Raw genomic sequence first — 27,237 nt, 5'->3', positions numbered from 1 at the left:
TATATATATATATATATATATATAAATATGCATTTGAAAATAAGTTGAAAAAACTTTATAAATATGTGTGGTTTCATAGAAAGCTACATTTAACGTTAGGTGTATTGCTACATTTGTTTTAAATATTGTGTAAATACAGGTATAAAATCCATTCTTCTATATTTGTTTCAGTAAATTTTTCTTAGAAACAAAAATCTGGATGATCTACTACATCTTTGAAAAGGCAATCAGAACAGAGTTTAATAGAAAAGTAATAGCAAAAATAAATAAATAAATAATGAATATTTCAAAATTATCTTTCCATGGAAATGTTCCCTTAGAAAATATTCTTTCACTATTGAATTATGTGCTATTTGAAAATTTTGACTTAGGGATGCAGAGTATGGTCTGGAGGGCAGATATCATTAGGAAGGTGAATGACTATAATCTTTTCCTTCTCCTCCTTAAATCGTTTGAAGGCAACAAGCAATGCATCAATTTAAAAGCACAAGCCAAAACTGACCTCCTAAATTTACTTCTTTGCACAGGAGAACTGCATACCAAACCAAGTTACTAGCAAAAAGTTTAGAATCCTGAGATTAAACTTGGAATAACTTAAAGTAATTTTTGCATTTTCTTTTGGCATTAATTCCTTTCCTTAATTCAAACATAACAATCCATCCAGCACATTAAGCTGACTTTCATTCAATATACTTATAAAATTCTTCCATATAGTTTCTCACTAGCTTTTGAAATAGAAATCTTATCTGTAATTTAATGCATTCAATTCTGACCCTAATATTGTCATATATTTGTTTGTGGTACATACCATTAAAAAACAAGTAAAATATACCTATCTATATATGTAAATATTTTTCTCTCTTATCAGTAATATCTCTCATATATAATAATTATTATAATCATTATTATTATTATTCCATTCCATTCCTCACTGGAATAAAACTTTCTCCGTGCTAACTTTTGGCATAAAAACATAGTTTTTAATACTCTTGTATTTTTAACCCATTATGCTATAAAGATTACTCAGAATTCATGTAATAAAAGGACTTAGGTCTTCTGTATTCTGTAGGCTTAATAATCCATATTCATTCAATTTTTCTCAAAGAGCATTGCTCATATTTAATGATATATTTTGATATCTACTGTCAAAGATTGGAAAATTTCTACATGTTTCTTAAGTTGTGGATATATACAAATTATATAAAAAGTTTACTTCTATCATCTTCTTACTTAAAATTTACTAGTATTATGCTATTTGCAATGTTTTAAGGTTTATTATATTGAAGAAATAATTATAAGACACAATAAATGGTGCAGATAAAACAGAATAACTGTTTAGTGAGTTGGCATGGGTGAAAAAGAGATATCTTGTTTTAAATTTGTTCATTACAAGGTTAAAAAAAAGGACTAATTATTTAGGTTGATGGATCCTATTGACTCAATGCTCACTAGATGAAAAGAAGCGATTATATACATAAAGAATGCGGTTTGGAATATCAGAGGCTTTGTAAACAGTGGTTGGTAGAGGAGGAGGAGCAATATGACAGGTGAATAAGACCCTTCCACAATTGTCTCCAGATAGGCACATCAAGGTAAGCGATCTTAACAAGAGCAAATAAAACCAGGTGAGAGACAACAGTGGATGCTTCCAGTAAAACAAAAAGACTCATTATAGAAAGGGAAAGGAAAGATTCCTCAAGTCACCCCTCCCCAACTCAAAGCAGTACAGAATGGAGAGAGATGCCTGTAAATTGGGAGAGAGTTATGGAGTAAAGTTCAGGTCTTATACTTGAAATCCAGTGCCAGGCTCATATGGGAGAAACTTGATACTGAGCAGAGCCCTCCACTTCTACCAGGAGGCTAATACTGATGAATTTAGCATTGTGTCTGCTTTAGTCAGCTGACAAAAAGACTGCTCTTACTAGTTCTTTTTCAAACTTGTGCTGCAGAGAAGGACCCAGAAATCTACCTGCTTGAAAACAGAACATGAAAACTAGTAGACAGTAATCACTCTCAGTGCCAGGTCTATTTTGATGAGACTTAGAACAGGGTAGAAACCTGGAGAGAGAGAGAGAGAGAGAGAGAGAGATATGCTCCCCTCTCTATGGACAAAATATATACAAGGAAGGCAAACCCCAATGACCCTCCTCCTCTAGACATACCGTAACTGCCTTCAGTCACTACCCAGTTAATTCCTACTATCAGGAGATTAATGCACTTATTAAGTTAACACTTTCATAATACAAACATTTCACCTCCAAATCTTCTGCCTTGTCTCACATTTTGGTGTCATATCTGAACCATTACCAACAGAATGCCTGGGAAAAAATATGTTGCTTATAAGAAAATCACTTCACCTCTAGGGATACACATTAACTGAAACTGAATTATAAATAAGATATTCCCTTTGAATTGAATCCAATAGAAAGCAGGAGTAACCATAATTATATCAAACATAATAGACTTTGAATCAAAAGAAGTAAAAAAAGACAGGGGAAGATTATTATAAAGGGGTCAGATCAGGAAGAGAAATATATATTCACCAAATATATATGCACCCAATATTGGAGCACAAAAAAAATATATAGAAAATATTAATATGCCTAAAGGGAGTTATAAACTCCAATACAATATTACTTGGGGACTTTAAAATTGTGTTTTCAACAATGGAGAGGTCATTCAGAGAGAAAACAGCAAATAAACAGTAGAGTTAAACTGCATTGTAGATAGAATGTTTATTAAAATGAATCTAATAGACATTTATAGAATTTTCCATCCCACAATTACAAACTACAGAATACACATTCCTTTCATCAGAACAGGGAACCTCCTCTAGGATAAATCATGTAATAAACTACAAAAAGTCTCAATAATTAAAAAGAGTTGAAATCTTATTATGCACCTTTTTTTCATCACAATGCAGCAAAATCAGAAATCGAAAAATTTCAAAAACTACATAAATATATGGAAATTATGCAAACCTCTTTTCAACAACCAATGAAATAAAAAGGAAATCAAGAAAGATATTTAAAAATTTCTTCAAGCAAATGAAAATAGAGATACAACATATAAAATCTTATATGTTATACTAAGAGGCAAGTTTATAGAAATCAATGCTTATATTTCAAAGTAGAAAGATCACAAATAAAAAACCCATTTCTGCCTCTCAAGGAACTAGAGAAACAAAACAAATCAAACTAAAAATTAATATAACAGCAGAAATAAATAGTGACTAAAATACAGTACAAAGGATGAATGAAAGAAGTTATCTACTTCTTTGAAAAGAAATAGACAATTAACTAGATTAACGAAGAAAAAAGATAGAAGACTCAAATATACTCAGAGTTGAAAAGGAGAGGTTATGCCTGACACCACAAAAGTATAAGGCTCATTAAATAATATCAGGCACAACCCATATGCCAACAAATTTGATAACCAAAAGAAAAGTAATGGAAAAATTCTTGGAGATGTGTGCCTTACCAAGATTAAATAATGAGCAGAAAATATGAATATACAATAACAGGTAATGAGGTTGAATCAGTAATAAAAATTCTCTCATCAAAGAAAAGCAAATGGCCAGATGTCTTCAATACTGATGTATTTAAGTCAATCACTTAAACAAGAACTAAAACAAATTTTTCTTTACTTCAAAATTAAAAGGAGGAGGAGGATCCCAAACACACTCTACATAACCAAATGTTACCCTGATATCAAAACCACATAAGGATACTAGAAGAAAAGAGAACTACAGGCCAATACCCTAGATGCAAAAATCCTCCTCAAAAAATATTAGCAAACTAGGGGCTGGAGTTGTGGCTCAGTGGATTTTGAGACATTGGGTTCGATCCTCAGCACCACATTACAAAAATTAATTAATTAATTAAGGATATTGTGTCCATCTACAACTTAAAAAAATTACTAGTGAACTAAAACAAATGGCACATTTAAAAGATTATTCATCATGATAAAATGGTAGTTATTCCAGGGATACTGGGATGGTTCACCACATGCAAATTAATAAACATAATATATCACATCAAGAGAATAAAGAACTAACCTTGATTGGTCATCTCAATAGATATAGAAAAGACACTTGATAAAATTCAGCATCCCTTCATGATAAAAACACTGAATAAATTGAGTTCAGAAGGAACATGCCTTACTTATAATATATCCACAGCTAACATTATATCGAATGGGGGAAAACATGAAAGCTTTCTAAGACCAGGGACAGGAAAAGAGAAGTTCATTTTTATCCTTCTATTCAACATACATTTGGAGGTCTTAGCTAGAGAAGTCAGACAAGAGAAAGAAGCAAAGGGCATCTGAATTGGATAAGAAGAAATCAAATTGTCACTGTTGGCAGATGACATAATTCTATATAAAAAAAAAAAAACTTTGAAGACTCCACCAAAACACAATTAGAACTTTTAAATGAATTCAGCAAATTTGTAGGATATAAGATAAACATGTAAAAATCAGTAACATTAATGTATGCCTATAGTGAATTATCTGAAAAAAATCTTTAATTTGTAAAAAATATAAAATAAAATAAAACTTCAAAAACATAAAATACCGAGGAATAAAATCTCAAAGACACACACAAAAAAATCTTTAGAATAAAAACTATGAAACACTAACAAATAAATTGAAGAGGACACACACACACACACAATGAAGACATCTAGTGTTTATGGATTGGAAGAATCTATATTGCTAAAATGTCCACAGTACCCAAAGTTATGTACAAATTCAAAATATTCATGAAATATGAATGAAATTTTTCACAGAACTAGAAAAAAACTTAAAATTTGCATGATGCACACATATAAACCCCTCAAATAGTCAAAATTAACTTGAGCAAAAAGAACACAGCAGAAGATACTGTACTACCTTCAAAATACATCACAATGCGGTAGTCATCAAATCAGCATGGCATTGGCATAAATAGAGGCACATAGACCAATGAAAGAGAATAGAAAGACTTGAAGTAGAAAACATGCATTTGAAAAAGGGCAGACTTTTCAACAAATAATGATGGGAAAATTGGAATCCAAATGCAGGAGAATGAAATGAGTTCACTAGCATACATTGGTTACAAATATCAACAAAATAGATTAAAGACTAAAATGTAAAACTTGAAAGTATGAAATGACTACAAGGAAATGAAAGAGAAGGTTTCAAGGCATTGAAGCAGGAAAGAATTTTTTGAACAAGATTCAAAAAGCACAGGAAATAAAAGCAATGATAAAAAATGGAATTACAGCAAGCTAAAGTGCTTCTGCACAGCAAATGAAACAATCATCAGAGTGACAGACAGCCTAAATAATTGGAGAAAATATTTGAAAACTATGCATTTGGCAAGGGTTTAATACCCATAATGTATAAGGAACTCTAAAAACACAATAGCAAAAGATGAAATAATCTAGTAAAATTGTTGGACATATATATATGGGTAGGTATTTCTCAAAAGATGAAACAAATGGCCAACACTTAAAAAAGAAGCTAAGCATCACTATTCATGAAAAAATGCAAATCAAATCTACAATGAAATATAATCTCATTATAGTAGAATATCTATTATAAATATGAAAGATTAAAAATGCTAGTTAGGAAGTAAAGAAAAGACAACTCTTGCATAGTACTGCTGGGAATATAAATAAGTATAATCATCATGGAAAACAGTATGGAAGATCCTACAAAAATTTTAAAAAAGAACTATAATGTGACTCAGCTTTCCAACTACTTGTTATATGTCCAATGGAAATGAAATCAATATGAGAGACAGCTACACAGCTATGTCTACTGCAGCAGTATCCACAACCACTGAGAAATGGAAACAACCTATGTTCATTAAGTGATAAATGAACAAAGCAAATGTGGTATATATACACCAGACAATACTATTCGTCTATAAAAGCAAATGAATTTCTGTTATTTGTGGCAACAGGAATTGAACTGGAAATCATTATATTAAGTGAAATAAGTGAGACCCAGAAAAACAAGTATCACATGATCTCACTCATATGTAGAATCTAAAAAACTTTAGTCTTACAGAAGTTGAGGGTAGAATTGTGATTGACAGATTCTGTAGGGAGAAGGGGAGGTAGGAATGGGGAAATTTTAATCTAAGGGATCTAAATTGAAGTTAAATAGGAGTATGGATTTTTAGTGTGCTTTTGTAAAGTATGGTCATTATCACTATAGCTAATGATTGTATACTTTATATTTCAATGAGGTAGAAGAAAGAATTTAAATTTTTTTTCACCAAAAAGAAGTGATAAATATTTGAATAGTTAGATATGTTTAATCTGATTATACATGCACACACATTATCAAAATATCACATCATACCCATTATTATAATAATGAATAATTTTATGATATTTATGTTAATAAAATAAATTTAAATTAGCAATAAGAAAATAGGTAATTTCATACCCCTTAATTACCTTGGATTTGCTTATTTTAGAGATGACATTTATATAAGGTATAATTTTTTTATATTGAGTCCCTTTTACTTCTGGAAGCCATCTTGTGCCATCAAGAGGAGGTAGTCTTTGGACTAAGATAATTTGTGTGGGGAAAATACCATAAATAAATTATCCTCAAGGACCTACTTATCCAGAGAAATAATTATTCATATAATAATTGACTTCAGTATCCCAGCTAGCTCATAGAAAGTTGAAGAATTTTTCAGTAATAAGCAAAAGCTGGTTACTGCATCAAGTTATATTTTTCTTGAATCTAAGAGAGCTGAGGTCAGAGAATAAGCCATCTTGAAATTTAAGAAAAGAGTTAATAACTACCTATACTCGTTAGTAAACAATTGTGTAGTGTTGTTTTCCTTTTTGTTTTGATTTCTTTTTTAATTTTTAATGATGCTGTTTAGACACTTACCATGGATCAGTTGTATGGATAAGGAGAATTTTGGGACCCTGACCTGCACACACTGGTGTTACACAACTGAGCGATACTTTACATGGCAAATGGGATTTTGCAGATGTAATTAAGTTCACTAGTTAGTTTATTTTTAAAATGGATTGATCTGAATTATTCAGATGGGACAGTGTAATTGCATGAGCTCTTTGCTTCACAGCTTTCTTTCAGCTAAGGGAAGAAGAATTCACAGAGAGTTAAAACACGATAAGGACTGAGACGCTTTGCTCTTTGAAAATGTACAAGGTCACATAAAAAGGTGGATGAACAGAATTCTGCCAACATCTGAGTGAGGTTGGAAGAATTTTGTGGAGTCCTATATGCAATGCTGTCCTACTGACACCTTGATTTCAGCCTTGTGAGACTCTGATCAGAGAAATCATTTGAGAGGCACTGTGAATGGAATTTTGCACTATGAAAAGTTATGAGATAATAAATGAGTATTGGTTAAAGACATCTGATCTGAGGTAATTTGCTATAGTAGCCATAGAAAACCAATAATCAAGACAAAAATATTTTCACACAAGAACTTCTACAGAAATGTTTATGTCAGCTTTAGTTAAAGCTACTCAAACTATGAGTTGTCTACATACACTTCAACTGACAAATGAATAAAAAAGCAATGTCTCTCTTAAATAACAGTAACACAATGTGATACCTATCTTCAATATTACAAATATCTTTAATCTGAAAATATTTGGTTCTGTGTTGTAGATACAATGGTATATAATAAAAAACAGTATAATTAAAATACAAGATTATCTAATATTATCTCATCCTCATATAAAAATGTATGTTTGGATTTTGTTTCTACTTCCAAAATTCATACATTTTATAGCTGATATATTATATTTTTTCTAGATCACTGATTTGATTATAAGATGATTTGTTCTAGTATTTCTCAGAACTTGTGCTGAATAATCTATGATTAACAGTGGTATTCTTTATCACTTTTTAAAACTTTAGAAGAACTAGATTATGTTTATAGCATCACAAATAATTTTTCTTATTTAATATTTTCAAAACCTTTTACAATTTCTCAAAACAATGACTCTCTTAAAAATATTTCACAAAGTCCAACATCCTTTATTGATAAGAACTTCCTGATAAATTAGACATAGAGGGAAACCTCAATATAATAAAGAATATTGCTATAGACTGAGTTTTTATGTTGAAATCTCAACCCCCAATATGATTACTCCTACAAACACTATTCTACACTTGTGATAATGACATGAACTCAGTCATGAATGCAGAGCTCTTATAACCTAATCGTCTCAAGTTCTATCTGAACAGTTTTGCATAGGGGATTAAGTTTCCAATAAAAGAACTTTGGTGATATATTCAAACTGTACTAAACCACAAATACTAAAAATTATTTGGAAAAAGAACAAAGTTGGAAGACTCAGAGGTTTTTTTTTTTATTTAAGACTTACTTCTAAATTACATAAATCAAGCAATGATGGATGGACATATAGACCAGTGGAACAGAATTGAGAGTTTAGAAACAAGCCTATATTTCTATGGTACATTTATATTCAACAATGGTTCCAAGGGAATAGTCTCTTCAACTAATGTGTTGCATAACAGGATTTCCAAATGCAAAAGAAAGAAGGAGGGCCTCTACCTTAGAGCATAGAAAAAAATTACCCCCAAATGGACCAAAATTATAAATATAAGAGGGAAAATTGGAAAACCTTTCAAACAAAAAATGGGAATAAAATTTTATAACTTTGGATTTGGCAATGTTTATTATGTAAGGTACTGAAAGCATGAGTTAAAAAAAAAACTAGAAAATTAGATTTCAACAAAATTTTTAAGAAAACTTTTATTCATCAAAATACATTTTTAAGTACACAAAATGAAAACCTTCAGAATGGAAGAAAATATTTTCAAGTCACATATCTGATAAGAGTTTAGTATGTCTGATTATGTAGAGAACCTTGAAATACAACAAAAAAAAACTACCCATTTAAAAATGAGTAAAGGAACAGTCAAGAATGTGAAGAGAAAGCCTACAAAATGGGAGAAAATCTTTGCCACCTGCACCTCAGATAGAGCATTAATTCCCAGGATATATAAAGAACTTAAAAAAAAAAAAACAAAAAAACTTAACACCAGAAAAACAAAGAACCCAATCAATAAATGGGCAAAGGAATGGAACAGACAGGAAGAAGAAATATAATTGGTCAACAAATATATGAAAGAATTAGAGAAATGCAAATTAAAACCACACTAAGATTTCATCTCACTCCAGTAGAATGGCAATTATCAAGATTACAAATAACAATAAATGTAAGTGAGGACGCAGGGTAAAAGGTACATTGCTTATGGAGCTGCAAATATGTGCAACCACTCTGAAAAACAGTATGGAGATTCCTCAGAAAGTTTGGAATGGAACCACCATTAGACTCAATTATCCCACTCTTTGGTTTATACCCGAAGGACTTAAAATCAACATATTATGGTGATGTAGCCACATCAAAGTTTATAGCAGCTCAATTCACAATATCTAAACTATGAAACCAACCTAAGTGCCCTTCAGCAAATGAATGGATAAATAAAATGTGGTGTATATACAGAAGGGAATATTGCTCAGCCATAAAAATGAATAAAATTATGGCATTTGTTGGTAAATGGATGGAACTGGAGAATATCATGTTAAGTGAAATAAGCCAATTCCCCCAACCCCGCCCCGATAAAAAGGCCAAATGTTTTCTCTGCTATGTGGAAACTAACTTACAATAAGATGTCAGGGGCAGGTAAGGAAGAACAGAATTATTCTGAATTAGACAAAGGGGAAAGAAAGGAAGGGAGGGGGAATGGAAACAGGAAAGATAGTAGAATTAAATATTACTCTCCTGTGTGCATATGTGATTACATAACCAATGTAATTCTAGGTCATGTACAATCAGAAAAATGAGAAGTTATACTCCATATGTATAATATGTCAAAATACATTCTGCTATCCTGTATAAATAATAAGGACAAATAAGAAAATTTAAAAAATAAGACTGGTACACTCCTTAAGTGTATTTTATTAGTTATATAGTCTTTCCTTAGGTTTGTCAACCAAATATACACATTAGTTGGGTGTTTATAAAAAGACATTAATATCAGTGATGATATTGACAATGGTAAACAACAAATGATACATTCAAATATATAAATTGTGCATGCCTGTAAAGCAGTAGCTGAGTCCTACCTTCTTATGTTATCTTGTGGAAAGCCCACAGATTGCTTTCTTCTTTGTGGGTGGAGAGTAACAAGAGAAGGAAGTTTCAGGTAACAAGTTTAATCAATTGTTTAGCATAGCTAGCAAAAAACTATGTATGAAATTTTGATTCTTTCTTTTGCTAATAGCTAATCACTGAATACATAGAGTACAGTATAACTGCATAATGTTTTCTTCTTACATACATGGTTCTTATAACATCGGTTTCTTTCTTTAAATTGTTTGTATTTTTTTCCACTTGAATAAAATAGTAATCTTTGGAATCTTTTTTAGTGACTTAATCTGTTTTTCTTCTTCTACTATTTGCTTCTTTGTAGTGATTGATCATTAATCAACTTTTTCCTCAGTGGTAAGATTATAATCAGGAAGATGACACTGGGCATTGCAGCAAGTTCAAAGCCAGCCTCAACAAAAGCAAGGCACTAAGCAACTCAGTGAGACCCTGTCTCTAAATAAAATACAAAATAGCGCTGGGGATGTGGCTCAGTGGTCATGTGCCCCTGAGATTAATCCCTGGTACCCCCCTCCCTCCAAAAAGGAAAATGATCAACTCTATTTATTTTTCTGTTTATATAAAATTATTAATGTCATAACATACTATGAGGATCTTAAATATTATTTCATGCTGATATATAATATTTATATATATTGAATGAATACCTGAAACAATTTAAGAATCTAGGCAGAATCTGCTTCTAACACCAAGTTTCTCTGGTAAACTGACTAAATAAAAAAAATATCTACTTTCTCTATATGGTTTAAAGGTGTCAATTACAGCTTTTACCACATTTTCATTTCCTACTAATTTCCCCTATTAAATCTAATATTTTCTATTGAATTTCCTTTGATTATTCATCATAGATGCCTATTTATTTTCATGACATACAAAGTGGTAACATCACACTTCTTTTTAATGTTTGTATCTTCTAATTTATTCAGGTTTAAACCTTATATTTTATAAAGACAATTGCATGAGACTCTGGTTATTATTTAGTCATCCTGAAAATTAAAAAAAGCTATTTAAGGTTTCTGTTACCGTGTATTTGGAAAGTCAATCTCGAATTATTTTGCAAGGAGACTTGGATATAGAAGACATTTCATGCCAAGGAAAAGAGGAAGAAGCTTTGAGTATACTCCCTGGTACTTGAATTTCTAGGAAAATTATTTCTGTTTCAGTTCTGGGATTTCAGATGTCTGCTTTGAGTAGTCATCAGTAGACTTTAGATATACCTGTCATAGACTAAATGCGATTCACAATGCCCTACTCCTTCCCTACCAGCAACTCCTCTGATTCTCTCCTGACCTACTGCTTTCAGCATGTCAGTTTCTCTTGGAGATTGTTATATTGGATTTCATTTCTACTTCATAACAAGTATATTGAAGGAATTGTTGCGATTTCCTTGAGTATAGTTAACTTAAACACATGTTTAACTTGTGTACAACAGCCATGTTTTAATTCTACAGAATGAATATTGTTTGATAAACTAAGAAAACATTAAGGGAATCACTTCAAAGGCTGTCTAATCCTGCACTTATGCCCTATATGGAAATTAAACTGTTATTAGCACTTTTTAAATGTCAGAGTATATTTATATTTCTGTTGTTGTGATTTCAAGTGATATTGTGTTCAAGAAAAAATATCACATTAATATTCCAAGGGTTGTAATATTTCTTTGCACTGAATCATCATACCCTACCTAGGCTAGTGATAATGATAGTGTAGGCATTGCTACTTATTTTTATTTTAATTTTGATCACAACATTCATAATCATATTTAGAAATGAAAAATTTTTAGAAAATACCAATAGTTTTTCCTTTATTTTTGAAAAAAATACACATAACTCATAATGAAAGTTATTAGTAGAGGGCTGGTGATGTAGTTCAATGATAGAGCATTTGCCACACATGTGTATCTCTTGGTTTCATCTCTGGCACTGGGAAAAGGAATTGTAAATAGAAATTCACCATGGATCTGTGAATCTAGAGATAATTATTTTAAAATTTATACATATATAAAATATATGTACATAGAATAAAACGTAATTTTAACCATATATTACTGAAATGGATGTAAGGTGAAATATACTCAATTTAGATTCAGAGAGTGAATACAACTATGCAAATAAATCCAAATAAATAAACTCTTGATAATGAGGAAATGCATTATTTCAGAGTGTTTGAAAGAATGGGAGAGTCAACAATACAAAATATATCCTCTTTTTCTATTATTAAAGATTATATTTACTTATTATTGTCACCAAAATTTCTCCAAGCATTTGACAGGAAATGATTAATTGCTAAATTTCTCTTATGTTGTATTGATCAATTTTATCAGTTTTAGGGAAAAACTAAACATTCTGGTATAGTCTAAGACCAAAAATCAAAGAAGACATTTTTGACAGGATCTTGGATAGAGGTCACTGGGTCTTATTCTTGCAAGAGTAATCAGGGTTTTAAAATGTATTTGTGAAAAGACTGCTGAAGTTTCCAATTAAAAATAGCCACAACAACAAAATGTAGCTGGCATGAGATGTTCTCTCTCATCCCCATTTCTGGTCTCTCTATTATATTTTATTTGCTTGGTTTGGTTGTTTTAGTGCTTCAGATGGACTAGTCAGTATGGAAGTTGGAAGCACAGGAAATAAGTAAAAAAAAATACTTTCAAAAATAATAAGAATTAAAAGGAAGGTTGATTTAGTGGGTGAGAATAAAATTTACCAACTTGTGTATTGTTTAATTTACTTAACTGGTTAATTACTTTGTCAGGATAGCATGACCAGAGGCAAGATTGAGTTTGAATTCTTGCTCCTAGCTTTGTCAATTTTCACAAATCACTTAGTTTCTGAAAAACTTAAGATGATAGTTCTTATTTGGAACTATAAGAGTTATTTTTATAATATATTTTAATTACTCAGAAATATATTACTATGCTGAGTATAATATACATCCAGTAAACATCATACTATTATTATTATGTAAAGTTTACTGGGAAAATTCATGGGCTAGGATGAACAGTAACATGCCTTATTACCCATTTAATATGGAACTTTCAAATAACCACAGTAAATAATACACAGAAGAAGAAATTGGTGGTTTCTTATTAAGAAGTATAATTATATACCTGCATTTTTCTCTAATATCAGGATTAAGTCAAGGATAATAAGACTCTCACCACATCTACTCAATACAGTTCTTGAAACTCTAGCCAGAGCAATCTGGCAAGAGAAGAAAATTAAAGGAACACAAAAAAGAAGTCAAAACATCTTGGTTTGCTGAAGACATGATCCTATAACTAGATGAACCCCACCCCCCCCCCCAAAAAAAACTCCACCAGAAGACTTCTAGTGCTGATAAATACATTTACTAAAGTAGCAGGATAGAAGGTCAACATACACAGATGAATAACTTTTCCTATACTCCAATAATGAATCTGCTACAAAAGAAATTAGAAAAATTCACAATAGCCTCAAAAAATATTTGGGAATCAATCTAATGAAGGAAATGGAAGACCACTATAATGAAGACTATAGAACCCTGAAAAAAGAAATTGAAGATGTTTATAGTATTAAAAGACAACCCATGTTCTTGGATCAGTAGAATTAATATTGTCAAAATAGCCGTATTGCCAAAAGTGTTATTCAGATTCAGCGCAACCCTCATTAAAATACAAATGACATTTTTCACAGAACCAGAAAAAAAGAGTTCTAAAGTTTTTTAGGAAGAATAGGAGACTCAGAATAGTCAAAGTATTCTTGAGCAAAAAGAGCTATGCTGTAGGTATCACAATACTGGAATTCAAACCTTACTGCAAAGCTACAGTAATAAAAACAGCAGGTTAATGGTACCAAAACAGACATGAGGACCAGTGGAAGACAACAGAAGATCAAGAGACAAACCCACACAGATAAAGTCATCTGATACTTGACAAAGTTGCCAAACATGCTGGAGAAAGAATAACCTTTTAATTAACTGACTTTGGTAAACTGGATATCCATATGTAGAAGAATGAAACTAGACCCTTATCTATCACCCTGCACAAAAGTCAAATCAAAGTTAATCAAATGGTGAGGACTTAGAGCAGAATCTTCAACTGCTGGAAGAAAACAGGGTTATCACTCCACTCATTATACTGGTTCAGGCATTAACTTCATCAATAAGACCCCTAAATCTCACAAAATAAAACCAAAAATCAGTAAGTGAATGAAATCAAATTAAAAAGCTTCTGTACCTTTTCACAAGATGATACTGAAAACTAAGAAGGAAGTTCTTTCTTCTCCCAAAGCTGCAACAAAGAAAAAGCTTTGAAGGCCAAAAGGCAGTGTTAAAGGACATCCACAGACATAGAAAGAAGATCCGAACATCACTTAACTTCCATTGGTCCAAGATATTGCTGTGCCAGAGGCAGCCCGGTATCCTCAGAAGAGCATCCCTAGGAGAAACAAGCTTGACCAGTATGCCATAATCAAGTTCCCTGACCATTGAATCAGCCAGGAAGAATATTGAAGACAACACACTTGTGTTCATTGTAGATGTCAAGGCCACAAACATCAGATCAAACAAACTATAAATAAGCTCTATGACATTAATGTGGCAAAGGTTAACACCCTGATCAGGCCTGATGGAGAGAAGGCATATGTTCTACTGGCTCCTGATTGTGATGCTTTTGATGTTGCCAACAAAATTGGGATTATCTCAGAGTCCAGCTGTCTAATTCTAAATATAACTTTTTTTTTCAATTAAAAAAAAAGCTTCTGCATAGAAAATGAAACAAGAGCAGAAAATCTTTGCAAAGTTTTCTGACAGTGGGTAAATATACAGAATACATAAATAACTCAACAATCTTAACACCAAAAAATAAATAATCCAATAAACAAATATGCAAAATAAACATTTAAATAATTGAAAATTAAAACTATCACAAAGATAACTAAACTAGACATTTCTCAAAAGAAGACACACAAATGCTCAACAAATATGTAAAAAAATGTTCAACATCTCAGGCAATCAGCAAAATGCATATCATCTCCCTCTGGTCAAAATGCCAGTTATTAAGAATACAATTAATAACAAGTGTTTACAAGATGTGAGGAAAAGGTACACTGATATATTGTTGGCCACACTGCACATTAGTACAACCACTCTGGAAATCAGGGTGGAAATTCCTTAATAAACTAGAAATGGAACTATATGACCCAACTATCCCACAGAAGTAAAATTCCAAAATACTAAAATCAGGATAATATATAGATACAGCCACGTCAATGTTTATAGCAGCACAGTTGATAATAGCTAAATTTTAGAACCAGCATAGTTGCCTGTCAATAGATTAATGGATTAAGAAAATATGGTACATATACACAACAGAGTTTTACTCAACCATAAAGAAGGAAATTATGGCATTTGCTGTTAAATGGATGAAACTGGAGAACATCATGTTAACTTGAATAAGACAGACCCATAAAAATCAAGAGTTAGATGATTTCTCTCATATGTGGAAGCTAGAACAAAATAAGGGGTAGGGGTAAACATCATAAAGCTATAGGGAAGGTCAGTGTGATAGAAGGAGATATCAAGAGGGAGAGTGGAGAGACAGGAAAGGGGAGGAAGAGGAATGGTGAAATGACTTTAATAAAATATGCATATATAAATAAGCCACATGGAATTCCACATCTATGTATATGTAGAGAACACCAATCAAAAATAAATAAATAAATAGATGAGTGAAAGAAAGAACAGTAGAGTGGAAGAAAAATAATAGGGGGAGGAAGGAAATACAGGATAGGGAGGGACATTGGAAATGAAATGAAGTAAATCAAATTCCATGCGTACATAATTTTGTCAAAATGAACCCAACTTTTATGGAGCTTCTCCAAAGAGGAACTCTAATGCTTAATTCCCAGCACCTGCAACAGAATCTTAGCACAGAATACTCAATAAATAACTTTGTTAAATGAATCTGCATGATGTGGTACATGACCCTCCATGGACTTGAAAGCATTTTGTAAATATTAGGGAATAAGTGATCTCCCATTGTCACCTTTAATGGTGTTTTATACCCATTCTTGAAAACAATAAGAAAAGAAGCAGAGATAGTTTAGAAGGAGCAATTTCATCAAAAAGTGGAAGGAAAAAAGGGAAATTCTCTGTAAGGAACAACAGAATACAGGTTAAGTTACTACTAAATAACTAAGAGGTTTCCTAACAGCACAAACAGATCATAGAAAGTTGACCAAAATAATTCCTGGTTCAAAAGAAATGTGCTCATTAACAGAAAAGTTTCATAAATATCCAAACTTTTATAAAGATGAGGAAAACAAACTTAAAAGACTTAATGTTGGCATGATTAAAGCTGTATTAATTCAAGTACAGCATTATGGTATGCATGTATCCAGCAGCTGATTTACATCTGGATATCTATATTTAGCACAAAATTGGCTCAAATGAACATAATGATTATCCCACTATGTACCAGGAACTATGGTTCACACACACACACACACACACACACACACACACACATCTGGGGAGATATGTGTATATGTGTGTGTGTGTGTGTGTGTGTGTTTATGACCAGTATCAGTTTCTCTACTCTTGAGAAATTAAAAATTTAGCAGAAAAGAGAGATGCATAATTGAAATAAACTGAAAAAAATGCTGTTTAATGAGTGCTGTACTATCAGTTTAAAGATTCTGAAGGTCAATAGTGCTTTGAAATAATAGAATAGCTAATTGGACTAGATCCAGAATTTCTTGAACTAGACACTCACATTTTGTATTCAGAAAGAAATATCACTGAAAAATAATCACCTGATGAAAGTTAGACAATATGTCTTAGTTAATGTTTCAGCCTTCATCCATATAATGATCAACACTCTTGGCAAAGTGTTCCTAATGGAAGCATGCTTTTCAGTGAATAGATACATGAAGAAGGCAGGAAACAAAGGGTCATTTTGTGAAGGACTGGTGTCCTTCTAATGTAGAATGAAATGGACCTTGTCTTTGGAAAAATGGATATGTAATAATCATCCTATAACTCTTTGAAAAGTAGTGCTATTAACATCCAATATCTCTTCAAATTGAATGACATGGGTACAAAGTTGGGAAATCAACTTTGCTCACAAGAAATTACCTGAAATTCTTGACCTTAGGGACATAAATTATCTTCCTCAGTTTATTCCTGGAGACAGGGCATCATAAAAGAAATCTCACAGGGCCAATCACAGAAGTAATAAACAAAAGCCCAAATTTTATGGGATCTCTGCTTTTAATTTGTCTTCAACAAAGGTGATTAATTTGAAATATTATCAAATGCATCTTAATATCTAGAAGTTTGCAATACTTTTCTTAAACCTGTAATCGTTACTATTGAAACAATTATTGTTAGAACCTCCTTTAAGCTCAATTAATAGACATTTTTTTAGAGAAGTTTTAAGTTCACAGCAAATATAAAAGAGGGAACACAGATATACCATATAGTCCTCATTCCCTTTCATGAATACTCTCACCCACTTCCAATATCTCCAAAAGAGAGATAGGTTTATTGCAATTGATGAAATTACTGACATGTCAATATCACTTAGATTTCACAGTTTATGTTAGGATGCTACATTTTCAATGAGTTTAGACAAGCATATAATGATCTGGATCCACCATTACATTATCATACAGAGTAGTTCACCGCCTTAATAATTATTCATGTTTCATTTTTTTTCTTCCCTTCCTTTCCTCATTTCCTAGCCATTGCTGATTTTTTTGTTTTCATAATTTTGCCTTTTCTAGGATGTCATATAGTTAGAATCATCTAGTCTGTAGCTTTTCTGTAAAATTCTCTGAAGTTTCCTCTATTTGTTTTCATGACTTGGTAGCTCATTTCTTTTTAGCACTGGATAATATTCTATTATCTAGATGTACACAGATAATTTATCGACCCATATACAGAAAGGTATTTTGATTGCTTCCAAAATTTGGCAATTATGAATAAGGCTACTATAAACGTCTATGTGCAGGTTTTTGTATGAGTTTTTGTATGCAGTTTTAAATTCATTTAGTAAATAAATGCTTGCTATGCTAAGAGTATGTTTAGTTTTATAAGAAACTAACAGTCCTCCAAAATACATTTTGCATTCTCACCAGCAATGAGTAAGAGATCCTACTGCCCTACCTCCTGTCAGCATTTTGTGTTGCCAGTGCTATGGATTTAGCCATCCTAATGGATATGTGGTGGCAACTAATTATTGTTTGCACCCTGAAGGCTTTTAGTCTCTATTTCATGTCATTTTAACTAGCTTAATAAATGAAAAAAGTATTTTTTTACCTTTCTGTCAAGTAATGAATTATCGCCATAAATCATTTATAACTGGATTATATGAGTAAAATACAAAAAAATTGTTATTTTGAAGAAGAAAAGAAGAATGTTTAGGGGCATAGCTCAGTGGTACAGTACTCGCCTAGCATACATGAGGCCCTGGGTTTGATCCCCAGCACCAAAAAAGAAGAGGCAGGAGAAGACAAAAATAAGGTACAGCTGGAGATCTAAACTTCTATTCACAGAGCAAAGGCATGCTTGAACCTCTCTCCTTGCTGTCAGTCTGTAGTTTAGTGCACCAGAACAAGAGGGCCTCTGCACTCTCCTTCCTTTTTCCAGTTGCTGAAACTCACCTATACAGACTCCTTGAAAGCCTGTAGGACAGTGTTAGATGCCTGTTAGATTTGAGTTCATTCTTAAAGAGTGATCATGTATTTTGTGGTTGGATAACAGGATTATATTTGGTGTCTCCATTTCCTGTAATAGGTGGAACTCATCATTGTAATTTTTTTTTCTTTTTAATTCCCTATGCCTGAGATTTTGTCTGTTTTTCTTATGAGTTGTTGTTGTTCCATTTGATTAAGAATCAGAAATTTTCTCTTTTGAAGGCATCATAATGAATATACGAAGTCCACAGGTACTAAAATACTTCTACTTACCTTTTTTGTAGCATATTGTCATTCATCATTTGAATGTTTCCAAACATGTGAACATTTCAGATTGCTTAGTGAGAATTTGAATAGATAATCTTTAATTAGCACCTCTGTACTTGGAATCAACCTAGAGAAATTAACTTACATCTGTTTGCAGTAGTGGTGGGACTAGAAAGTTGAAAATAAGCTAGATTTCTGGTAAATTTACTTCTCTAAAGGGATAATTTCTTTAAAATAAGAAAAAAAATGTATTTTAGAATGATACCAATCATATTTTAAACATAAGAAACTATGATTGAAATATTTAAAAAAGTATCACGTTTGTACTTCCCAAATAGTTCTCCATAGTGCATGTGAGGGAATATTGCTCCTTAGAAATCCTTGTGGTAAAAAAGGTAAATAAAGTTATATTTATATGTACCCTGAGAAAAGGCTTTGTTTTACAAGTACTCTGAATCTGCATACACAATATATTTTTTTGCACATTATGTTCATTCAAATTTATATATTTGTTATTTCTAATTTAAAAATAAAAAATTCTCATGACTGATTCAAGTTAAATAATTATTATTGAAAAAATGTTAAATGTAACCATACAAGCATACATATATAATGTAAATAGAAAAACCTATGAATTACTACTGAAAGTAATATTTTTGTCTTATGTCTGATATTTTTAACTTAGTTACATATAGGAAACTATAACACAATAAATAATTTCTAAATAAATTCCATTACTCACAAACCACTACTTGGTATTGGTCACACATCCTAGCTAATTCAAGGTATTAAACTAAAAAGTTTTAGATTTTAACTACTGTTACTGGTATATTTTTAGGCTTCTAGAAACATGGTACTGTAGGAAATGCTTGGTGTTTGAAACCAACTCTATGTCTCACTGGTATCATGAGTTAGCGTGAATCATCTAACATTTTCTCCACCTGGCTTGGCTTATCAGGGAGCACTGAAATTTGGAATTACATAGATGTATATTCAAACAAAGACTGTCATTAATACCTGGGTAATAATCTCTGTCTGCCTCACATTTCTTATTTGTAATAGATGTTAATAATAATTAACTTACAGAGGCCTTTCAGATATTTATATTATCATAGTTGGCTCATAACACAAATATAATAAAATTTTTAAATTTTTGCCTCAAATATAACTTTAAAAATTACCAAGTTTATCTTAATGACCATTATATCCCTTTTAACTCTCAAGTTTCATGATTTTATCACTTATCAGTCAATAATTACCTTGAATACTGAACAACTTTATTAGGTGAGAGAGTATGCTTGAGTCAGTGCCAGATGTTCCTGAAAAGGAAAAAAAAAATAATTAAATTCAGTGTTCATGCTGACTGCCCTATTGGTATTTTCAGTAATGTATCCATCTTTCTATACACATAAACTTACAAATAGATGATAGATACATAGAAACCTATATATAAATACAAAAAAAATATACATGCACACATACAAATATGCATATACACATTTGTAAATACATCCATGCCGCAGTCTGGCTGGGCACACAATCACGAGCCACCACACAGCTTGTAGATTCAAACAGCAACTCTTTATTCCCGAACTCACACCAGCCGTCTACAATCACGTTCTGGGGAAATCCACGTTCTCTTCCCAAATCCACGTTCTCTGCCCAAATCCACTTCCACTGGGCTTCTATCTCCAAAATATATTGTCTAAATCCCGTGAGAACTCAAGGGGAACTCAGGCAGCAGGATACGCCCTATTCCCAGCAGGAATAATCTTAAACCTTAAACCTGGAACCTAAACCGGGAACGCCCTAAACACGATTATCTTAAAACCGGGAACACCCTAATCTGCCTTGGTCCTTGAGCAAGGTCACTTACATTCAATGTCACTGCAACATGTCAGCAACATGGGGTACGCTGGCAAGGAAATTGTCATACCTACTTGGCTAATGGCTCCCAGCACATCCATACCACTCACATATATAATTGAAGCATGAGCTATGATCATAATTTCAGGTCAATTTTACATAAAAAATATATCAACAATGTATGTGTGAACAAATTGTTCTATTACTGATTATCTAAAATAGTATGTGAAAATTTCTACCATGTTTGAAAAGCAAGGTTGTGAAGTGAATATTCTCTAATGAGAACATCACCATGTGCAGAACATCAAGTAGTACAGGATGCAGCCTGTGATTTCTTAGCCTAGAGAAGAACATGGGTGTGGCAACTCTCTGCCTGGCTATGTAGTTTACATTGCATAATTTTCCAGTGCTTTGTTAATGAAACAAATTCACATTCATCCTTTCTTATTATAGTTTATCATTTAATTCTTTATAGTCCTGTAGAAAAATCAATGTCAATGTTACTTCAAATTAACAAATGAACAAACCAGTTGAAGGATGTTCAGCAGTGTGAGATCACAATGCAAAGGCAAGACAGAGAGCTCTCTGATCTTCTACCAACTTTAACATTTTTTAACTACCATTTACTGAATGTGTTGACCAAATCACACATTCTTCCCTTAAATAGCTTTGTGTGAACTGTCCATCAGCACGATTTTGATCACACACCAGAGAGAGGTGAATAATGATCAAGAAGAAGCAGGTATAGATAGCACTTCTTCATCCTTTGAAATTTCAGTGAAAACTACTGGGTCATTTGCTCTTTCTGGAATACTTGATAGTTCTCAATTTTTGACAGCATTTTAATTTCCTCTTGGTGATTATTCATGATGTAAGGAATTGTTCATTATTTTCTATAGTATTGTTAAATTTGAACATTTTACAATCAATAAATTAATGGTTTTAGAAGTTATTTTTGGTTGGAAAACCTTAGGGACTCCTTATTAGAAAATGCTTATCCACTCTTACCAAAGATTCAACATTAATTTCCCTTTTGTTTCTTCAAGGATAGGCAAAAGTTTTCAGGATCTGAGTTTCACACTAATTGTGGAAAATCTGGTTTGAACTTGATCTATGGCCAGTGTCTGGAGATTAGGATCATTACATAAAAAGAAACACTGGAAATGGAGTGCTGCTGGATAAAGATCAAACCTGAGCTCTTATCAACATGAACATGTCAATCTGAATACTTACCCGAAAGAAGAAGTGAACAATGTGTGAAAACAAATGAAACTACTCATTGTTGCTATTGTTTATTAAAAAATCTTAATTTTGTCTATTTTTGTGAGGGAGTTTTTATCAAATTAAGTTAATAAAAACAGAATTTCACAACATAAATTATATCAGATATTTAAAAACTGTTTTTCAAATTATTTCTCAAAAATAATAATTGCAAGCCTCAGGTAAGTATTGCTTTTGTTTAGATAGCATACATAAATATTTTGTTATGAACTTTATATTTTATAAAATTTTTCTCAAACATATATAGTAGTATTCTACCTTAATAATGCACAAATGAAAGAATTAAGGAATTTATAGTTCCAAATTAATATTTTTTACTCAAGTGAAAGAGTAGTAAATTTAAAAATAAGAGAAATAGAGACAAATGTACTGTGATATAAAATTTAAAAGATGGTAACATGAAGTGTAGTCTAAGAACATGGTTTTATACAGCTAATTACATTCTTGGTTGATAGAATATAAAATGAAAATTTGAAATGAAAACTTTTATGCATATACTTTTTGCAATTTATATAACTTTAAAATACAGGGAAGGGCATAGTATTTTAAATAAATTGCAACTAACCATTTATAAAAAAATAAAATTTTCTGTGTTCAGTTTAAGTAACATATTCATTTAATCCAAAAAATGTAATTTATTTAGTAGCAAAAATATTTATTATGAAATGTTACAATGAATACAAGTTCCTATTTTTACTTATCACATTAATAATACTTCCTTTTTACTCTCAACATGTTTCTTAATTTTATCTCATATTCAGTTTTTCTATAGAATGTATTCTTGTTTTGTTTATAATCTTATATATCTTTGTAATAATTTCTCAAATTTTATGATAAAAATTACAAGAACAGCCATTTATTGTGCTCTTATCCTAGGCAGAATTACAGTAGATGGGGTAGAGAGAGAAGATGGGAGGGGAGGGGAGGGGGGATAGTAGAGGATAGGAAAGGTAGCAGAATACAACAGTTACTAATAGGGCATTATTTAAAAATGCGGATGTGTAACCGATGTGATTCTGCAATCTGTATTTGGGGTAAAATTGGGAGTTCATAACCAACTTGAATCTAATGTATGAAATATGATATGTCAAGATCTTTGTAATTTTTTGAACAACCAATAAAAAAAAATTAATGACAATACAGACTAAAAGGTGGAGACTGTTTTCTTCAATTTTCAGGTAGAAACAGATGTTTAGGGAAGCACTTTGGCTATTGTCACATGCAAAATAAAGTATAAACTCTGTCTGATTAGAGATCGTACCTTTCCCCTCAACAGTATACTATTCAGAGTATTCCTGCATGTTTTAAAAAAATACAATTTACTTTTAGGATAGCTTTATATTTGGAGAAAAAATCAAGAAAATAGCATAAGGATACCAATATGCCCTAAACTGTTTCCTGTTATGAACATCATATCAAAATAATATGATAAAATTCTCAAAACCAATAAGGTAATATGGGCACAATATTATTAACCAAAGTGCAAAGTTCATTCCTATTTTATTAGTTTTTCTTACTGTCCTTTGAATCTCTTCCAGTATCCCATTCAAAATAGTGCATTAAATTTTGTCAGAACATCAGGTTTCCTCAAGCTCCTCTTGATACATTTGCAGACTTATCTTGTTTTTCATGACTGCAGTAGATTATAGTGATGAAAAGCTGACTAATGCACTACTAAATCATCCTTTTGGAAATTCAGCTGTATGTATTTCCAATGTATCTTCTTTATTTTAATACAGGAAATTCTTTAACAAATCTCCATGACTTTTTTTATCTTAATATATTTTTTATGGGCAAAAAGAATGAACTTTTTAAAACAAAATTCTGATTGTGTTATTCACAGAACTCTGGTGGTGGTTTTTCAGACATTTTTGTTGGGAAGGTTTAATGGAATATGGTGGTTTTATCTACTCTTCCATTATTTAGTATTTACATGTTCTCTTCCTTCACCTTTCTCCCTTTTCCGTCACCTTTTCATCATTAACATTACTGTTCTGTTTTGAGAAAGAGTAATTGTCTTAGTTTCTGGAAATGGAAAAAAAAAGTAATGACAAATCTCTATATCTACATTTAAATCTCTATTGTCTATATTTCTGAACAGAAAGTTTTAGTAAATTAGTACATTTATATTTTTGTGAGTCCTGTGTGGTTTTTCTTTGTGCTGTGCTTTTGTTTAATTTATTATTTTTTTCATTATCTGATTTCCCCTGTCATCCTATTTACTTATGGACACTCTTCATCTACATTCCATACTTATTTATATTGTATTCATCATTTCTTTATGACATGGCTGATACAGAAATTTTAAAAATTCTCAGTCTGCATTAAAGTTGGAACTTTGAAGAGTGAAGTCATCAAGAATTATATTACAGTAATAGCCTTTTTATTTGCTGTTTGACATTGCATAAATTTGTGAAAATCATTGCAAATGCTTGACTTATGGCTCATATTCAGTTATTTTAAAACCTACCACTGCTACATGGGTATTGTTGTTCTCTCTGCACAATGCAAGAACCTTTAAATATTTCCTTGGCATTTAGTGGAGAGAAAAATAATTTCCTATTGAGAGTTATCTAAGTCTCCTTTTCTTGTTTTGAAGGCCTTCTTTTCTCACACTATGGAAATGTCTTCCAGAGTAGCAACTGCTGTTTAAAAAAACTATATTATTCTGCATTCCCAATTTTTCTTCTTCAGTTACATTATTTTCCTTAAAAATATGAATTATGCAATAAGAATTTCATTTACCTTGGTCCTTCAGAATATGTTTCTATATTAACTTATATTTACAATACTGTGACAATTGGAAATAATTCAATTGTAAGATGTCCACATTCCTGTTGGATTTTAAGTTTCATAAGAACTGAAGACTATGATTGCTTTTCTCCTACTTCTTCATCCCCAGAAACTAGAATGGTGCTTTTCACATCATTCATACTGTATTTTGTGAATGAATTAATTGATGGATAAAAAAGTGAGACACAAAGCAGAAATTATTACAGAGATCAGATTAAAGGAAAAAATTAGAATAATGGTTTATTTTCTTCCATATAATCATACAGCATATGAACAGATAAGTACAATGAATACATACACATTACTAGCATTCTATATAGCAATAATACTTAAGTTGAAGAAGAAATGCAGATAAGCTGCACCAAAAGAAAATTATCACGTGTTTTACATGATCTCTGGGTTTTTTATATATTAAAACTTTAGAAAAATTATCACATTTAATTTATAATTGTCTCTGTATCTTTATAGCTACCCATCCTTATTCTGGTTCATCAGATATTTTGTTTCAGAGTGAAATGCTAAAATGTAGTGGAATATAAAGGTATAACGTTTAGTTTCAAGATGTATCTTTGTAACTCCAAATAATGTAATTTTATTGAAAAAAGTATTTGTTAGGCAAGTAAGTACTTACTTGATAATCTGTCAAGTGAAAAAAGGGAAAGCTATTTACTGTTAAACATAGAATTTCAAATAAGACGATGTACCAAGATAATGAGATATAAGCATTGCTTATACATGGTACACCTTTCAACTCATTTTAGAATCAAATTATCCTTCATGAATAATTTAAACGTATATTCCTGGAATAGTAATGTTAAAATCATTATACTCTCAAATGTTAAATATTCAGGGTAAAGTTGTACTGTTGCATGGCTTACAATAGATTGGCAATTAGGTCTTTGAAAATGATGAACATGCTTTGAAAACATCAAATAAACAAGCTTTTTTATTGGACTATTTTTTATACCAAAATTATTAATCTCATAGAAACTACTAATATTGTGAGTTTAATTGGTAAAATGTCATTAATGAAATACAAATTTCAAAGTACAATGATTTTAAATTTATAATGTAGTGAAAGAGAACAAAGTAATTTAGTTAAAAGTTGCTACATTGAAATCTAAGAGTATAGCGTTGTTTTCACCAGATTTCCCTTGAATAAATGGTAATTTTCTATTCTGAAGTATTTAAATTTGAAATAACTCTTTGAATAATTCATGTATAAATTGGGTAATATATTACCTCATGATAACATTGTTTCTGTGTGAAGATCTTCTAATAACTATTTGAAACAATAAATAGTACATGCTTTCAGTTTGGGGTGAGGTATGTAAAAAATGGGAGAATTCAAAGAAAAATCTTCCTCACTTAGCAGTTAATTATTTCTCATTAATATAAGAAATAGCTTGTTTAAACAGTAATCCCAAAATATAGATTTATTACATAAACTCCAAAACAAGAGCAACAATGAGTGGAGGACTTTGACAGACAATGTTTTCTTCATGACCACGATTATTAGGATTGTAGAATATTACTATTTCTATATTTTTGTGCTAAAATTTTATATTCTATATTTATTATGAATAATAGATTTGAAAAGTATTTCCTTAGTATTGGCATTGAGAAAATATCGAATTCAACTTTAAATAACAAACTGTTTAATTTGATTTCTGCATAACAAATAATAGTGTGCGTTTTTTGTCTATAACTTAGTGTTGGTAAGATAATAGTTTCACATCACCAACTAAAGCAATACAGGCTTCATATTTACCTTATCTGTCAGACAATACTATGGATTTGGAAATGTAAAAATATTAACTCCTCAGGGATAGGCAGCAGTATGTGCAAGTTCCTCAGTCTAATACACAGAGACACACACACACACACACACACACACAAACACACACTCTACCCAGGACCAATTTTAACACTGGTTTGCATTCATAGAACTCTTAAGACAAATTGCAAATTGATGAGGGATAATCAGAGTTGGTCAAATAGTAAATGTTTCTGTGAAAAGTCAATCCATAAGGCATCGTGTTTTCCACTATTCATCCTCCTCCTGAGGACATTGTTTCTTTAATTGATTAAAGGAGAACTTTTGAATGTATTATTTTAGTTCTTACACACACACTTCTACACAACATACAAACACACATTTTATG

General features: G+C 31.3%; 1 long non-coding RNA gene across 1 annotated transcript in view; it reads left to right on the top strand.

The window, feature by feature from the left end:
• Nucleotides 1-23,343, top strand: part of LOC124081845 (uncharacterized) — a 158,246-nt gene extending 134,903 nt beyond the window's left edge. The window contains exon 7 of the long non-coding RNA XR_009225492.1: nucleotides 22,045-23,343. This is a non-coding gene — a long non-coding RNA (uncharacterized LOC124081845). The remainder of the gene's footprint in view (nucleotides 1-22,044) is intronic.
• The last annotated feature ends 3,894 nt before the right edge of the window (nucleotides 23,344-27,237 follow it).

This window comes from Marmota monax, unplaced genomic scaffold, assembly GCF_021218885.2.
Source record: "Marmota monax isolate L192 unplaced genomic scaffold, Marmota_monax_Labrador192_F-V1.1 WCK01_AAM20220418_F8-fsc00018, whole genome shotgun sequence".
Lineage (NCBI taxonomy): Eukaryota > Metazoa > Chordata > Mammalia > Rodentia > Sciuridae > Marmota > Marmota monax.
This window is presented reverse-complemented; position numbering and strand designations above follow the sequence as displayed.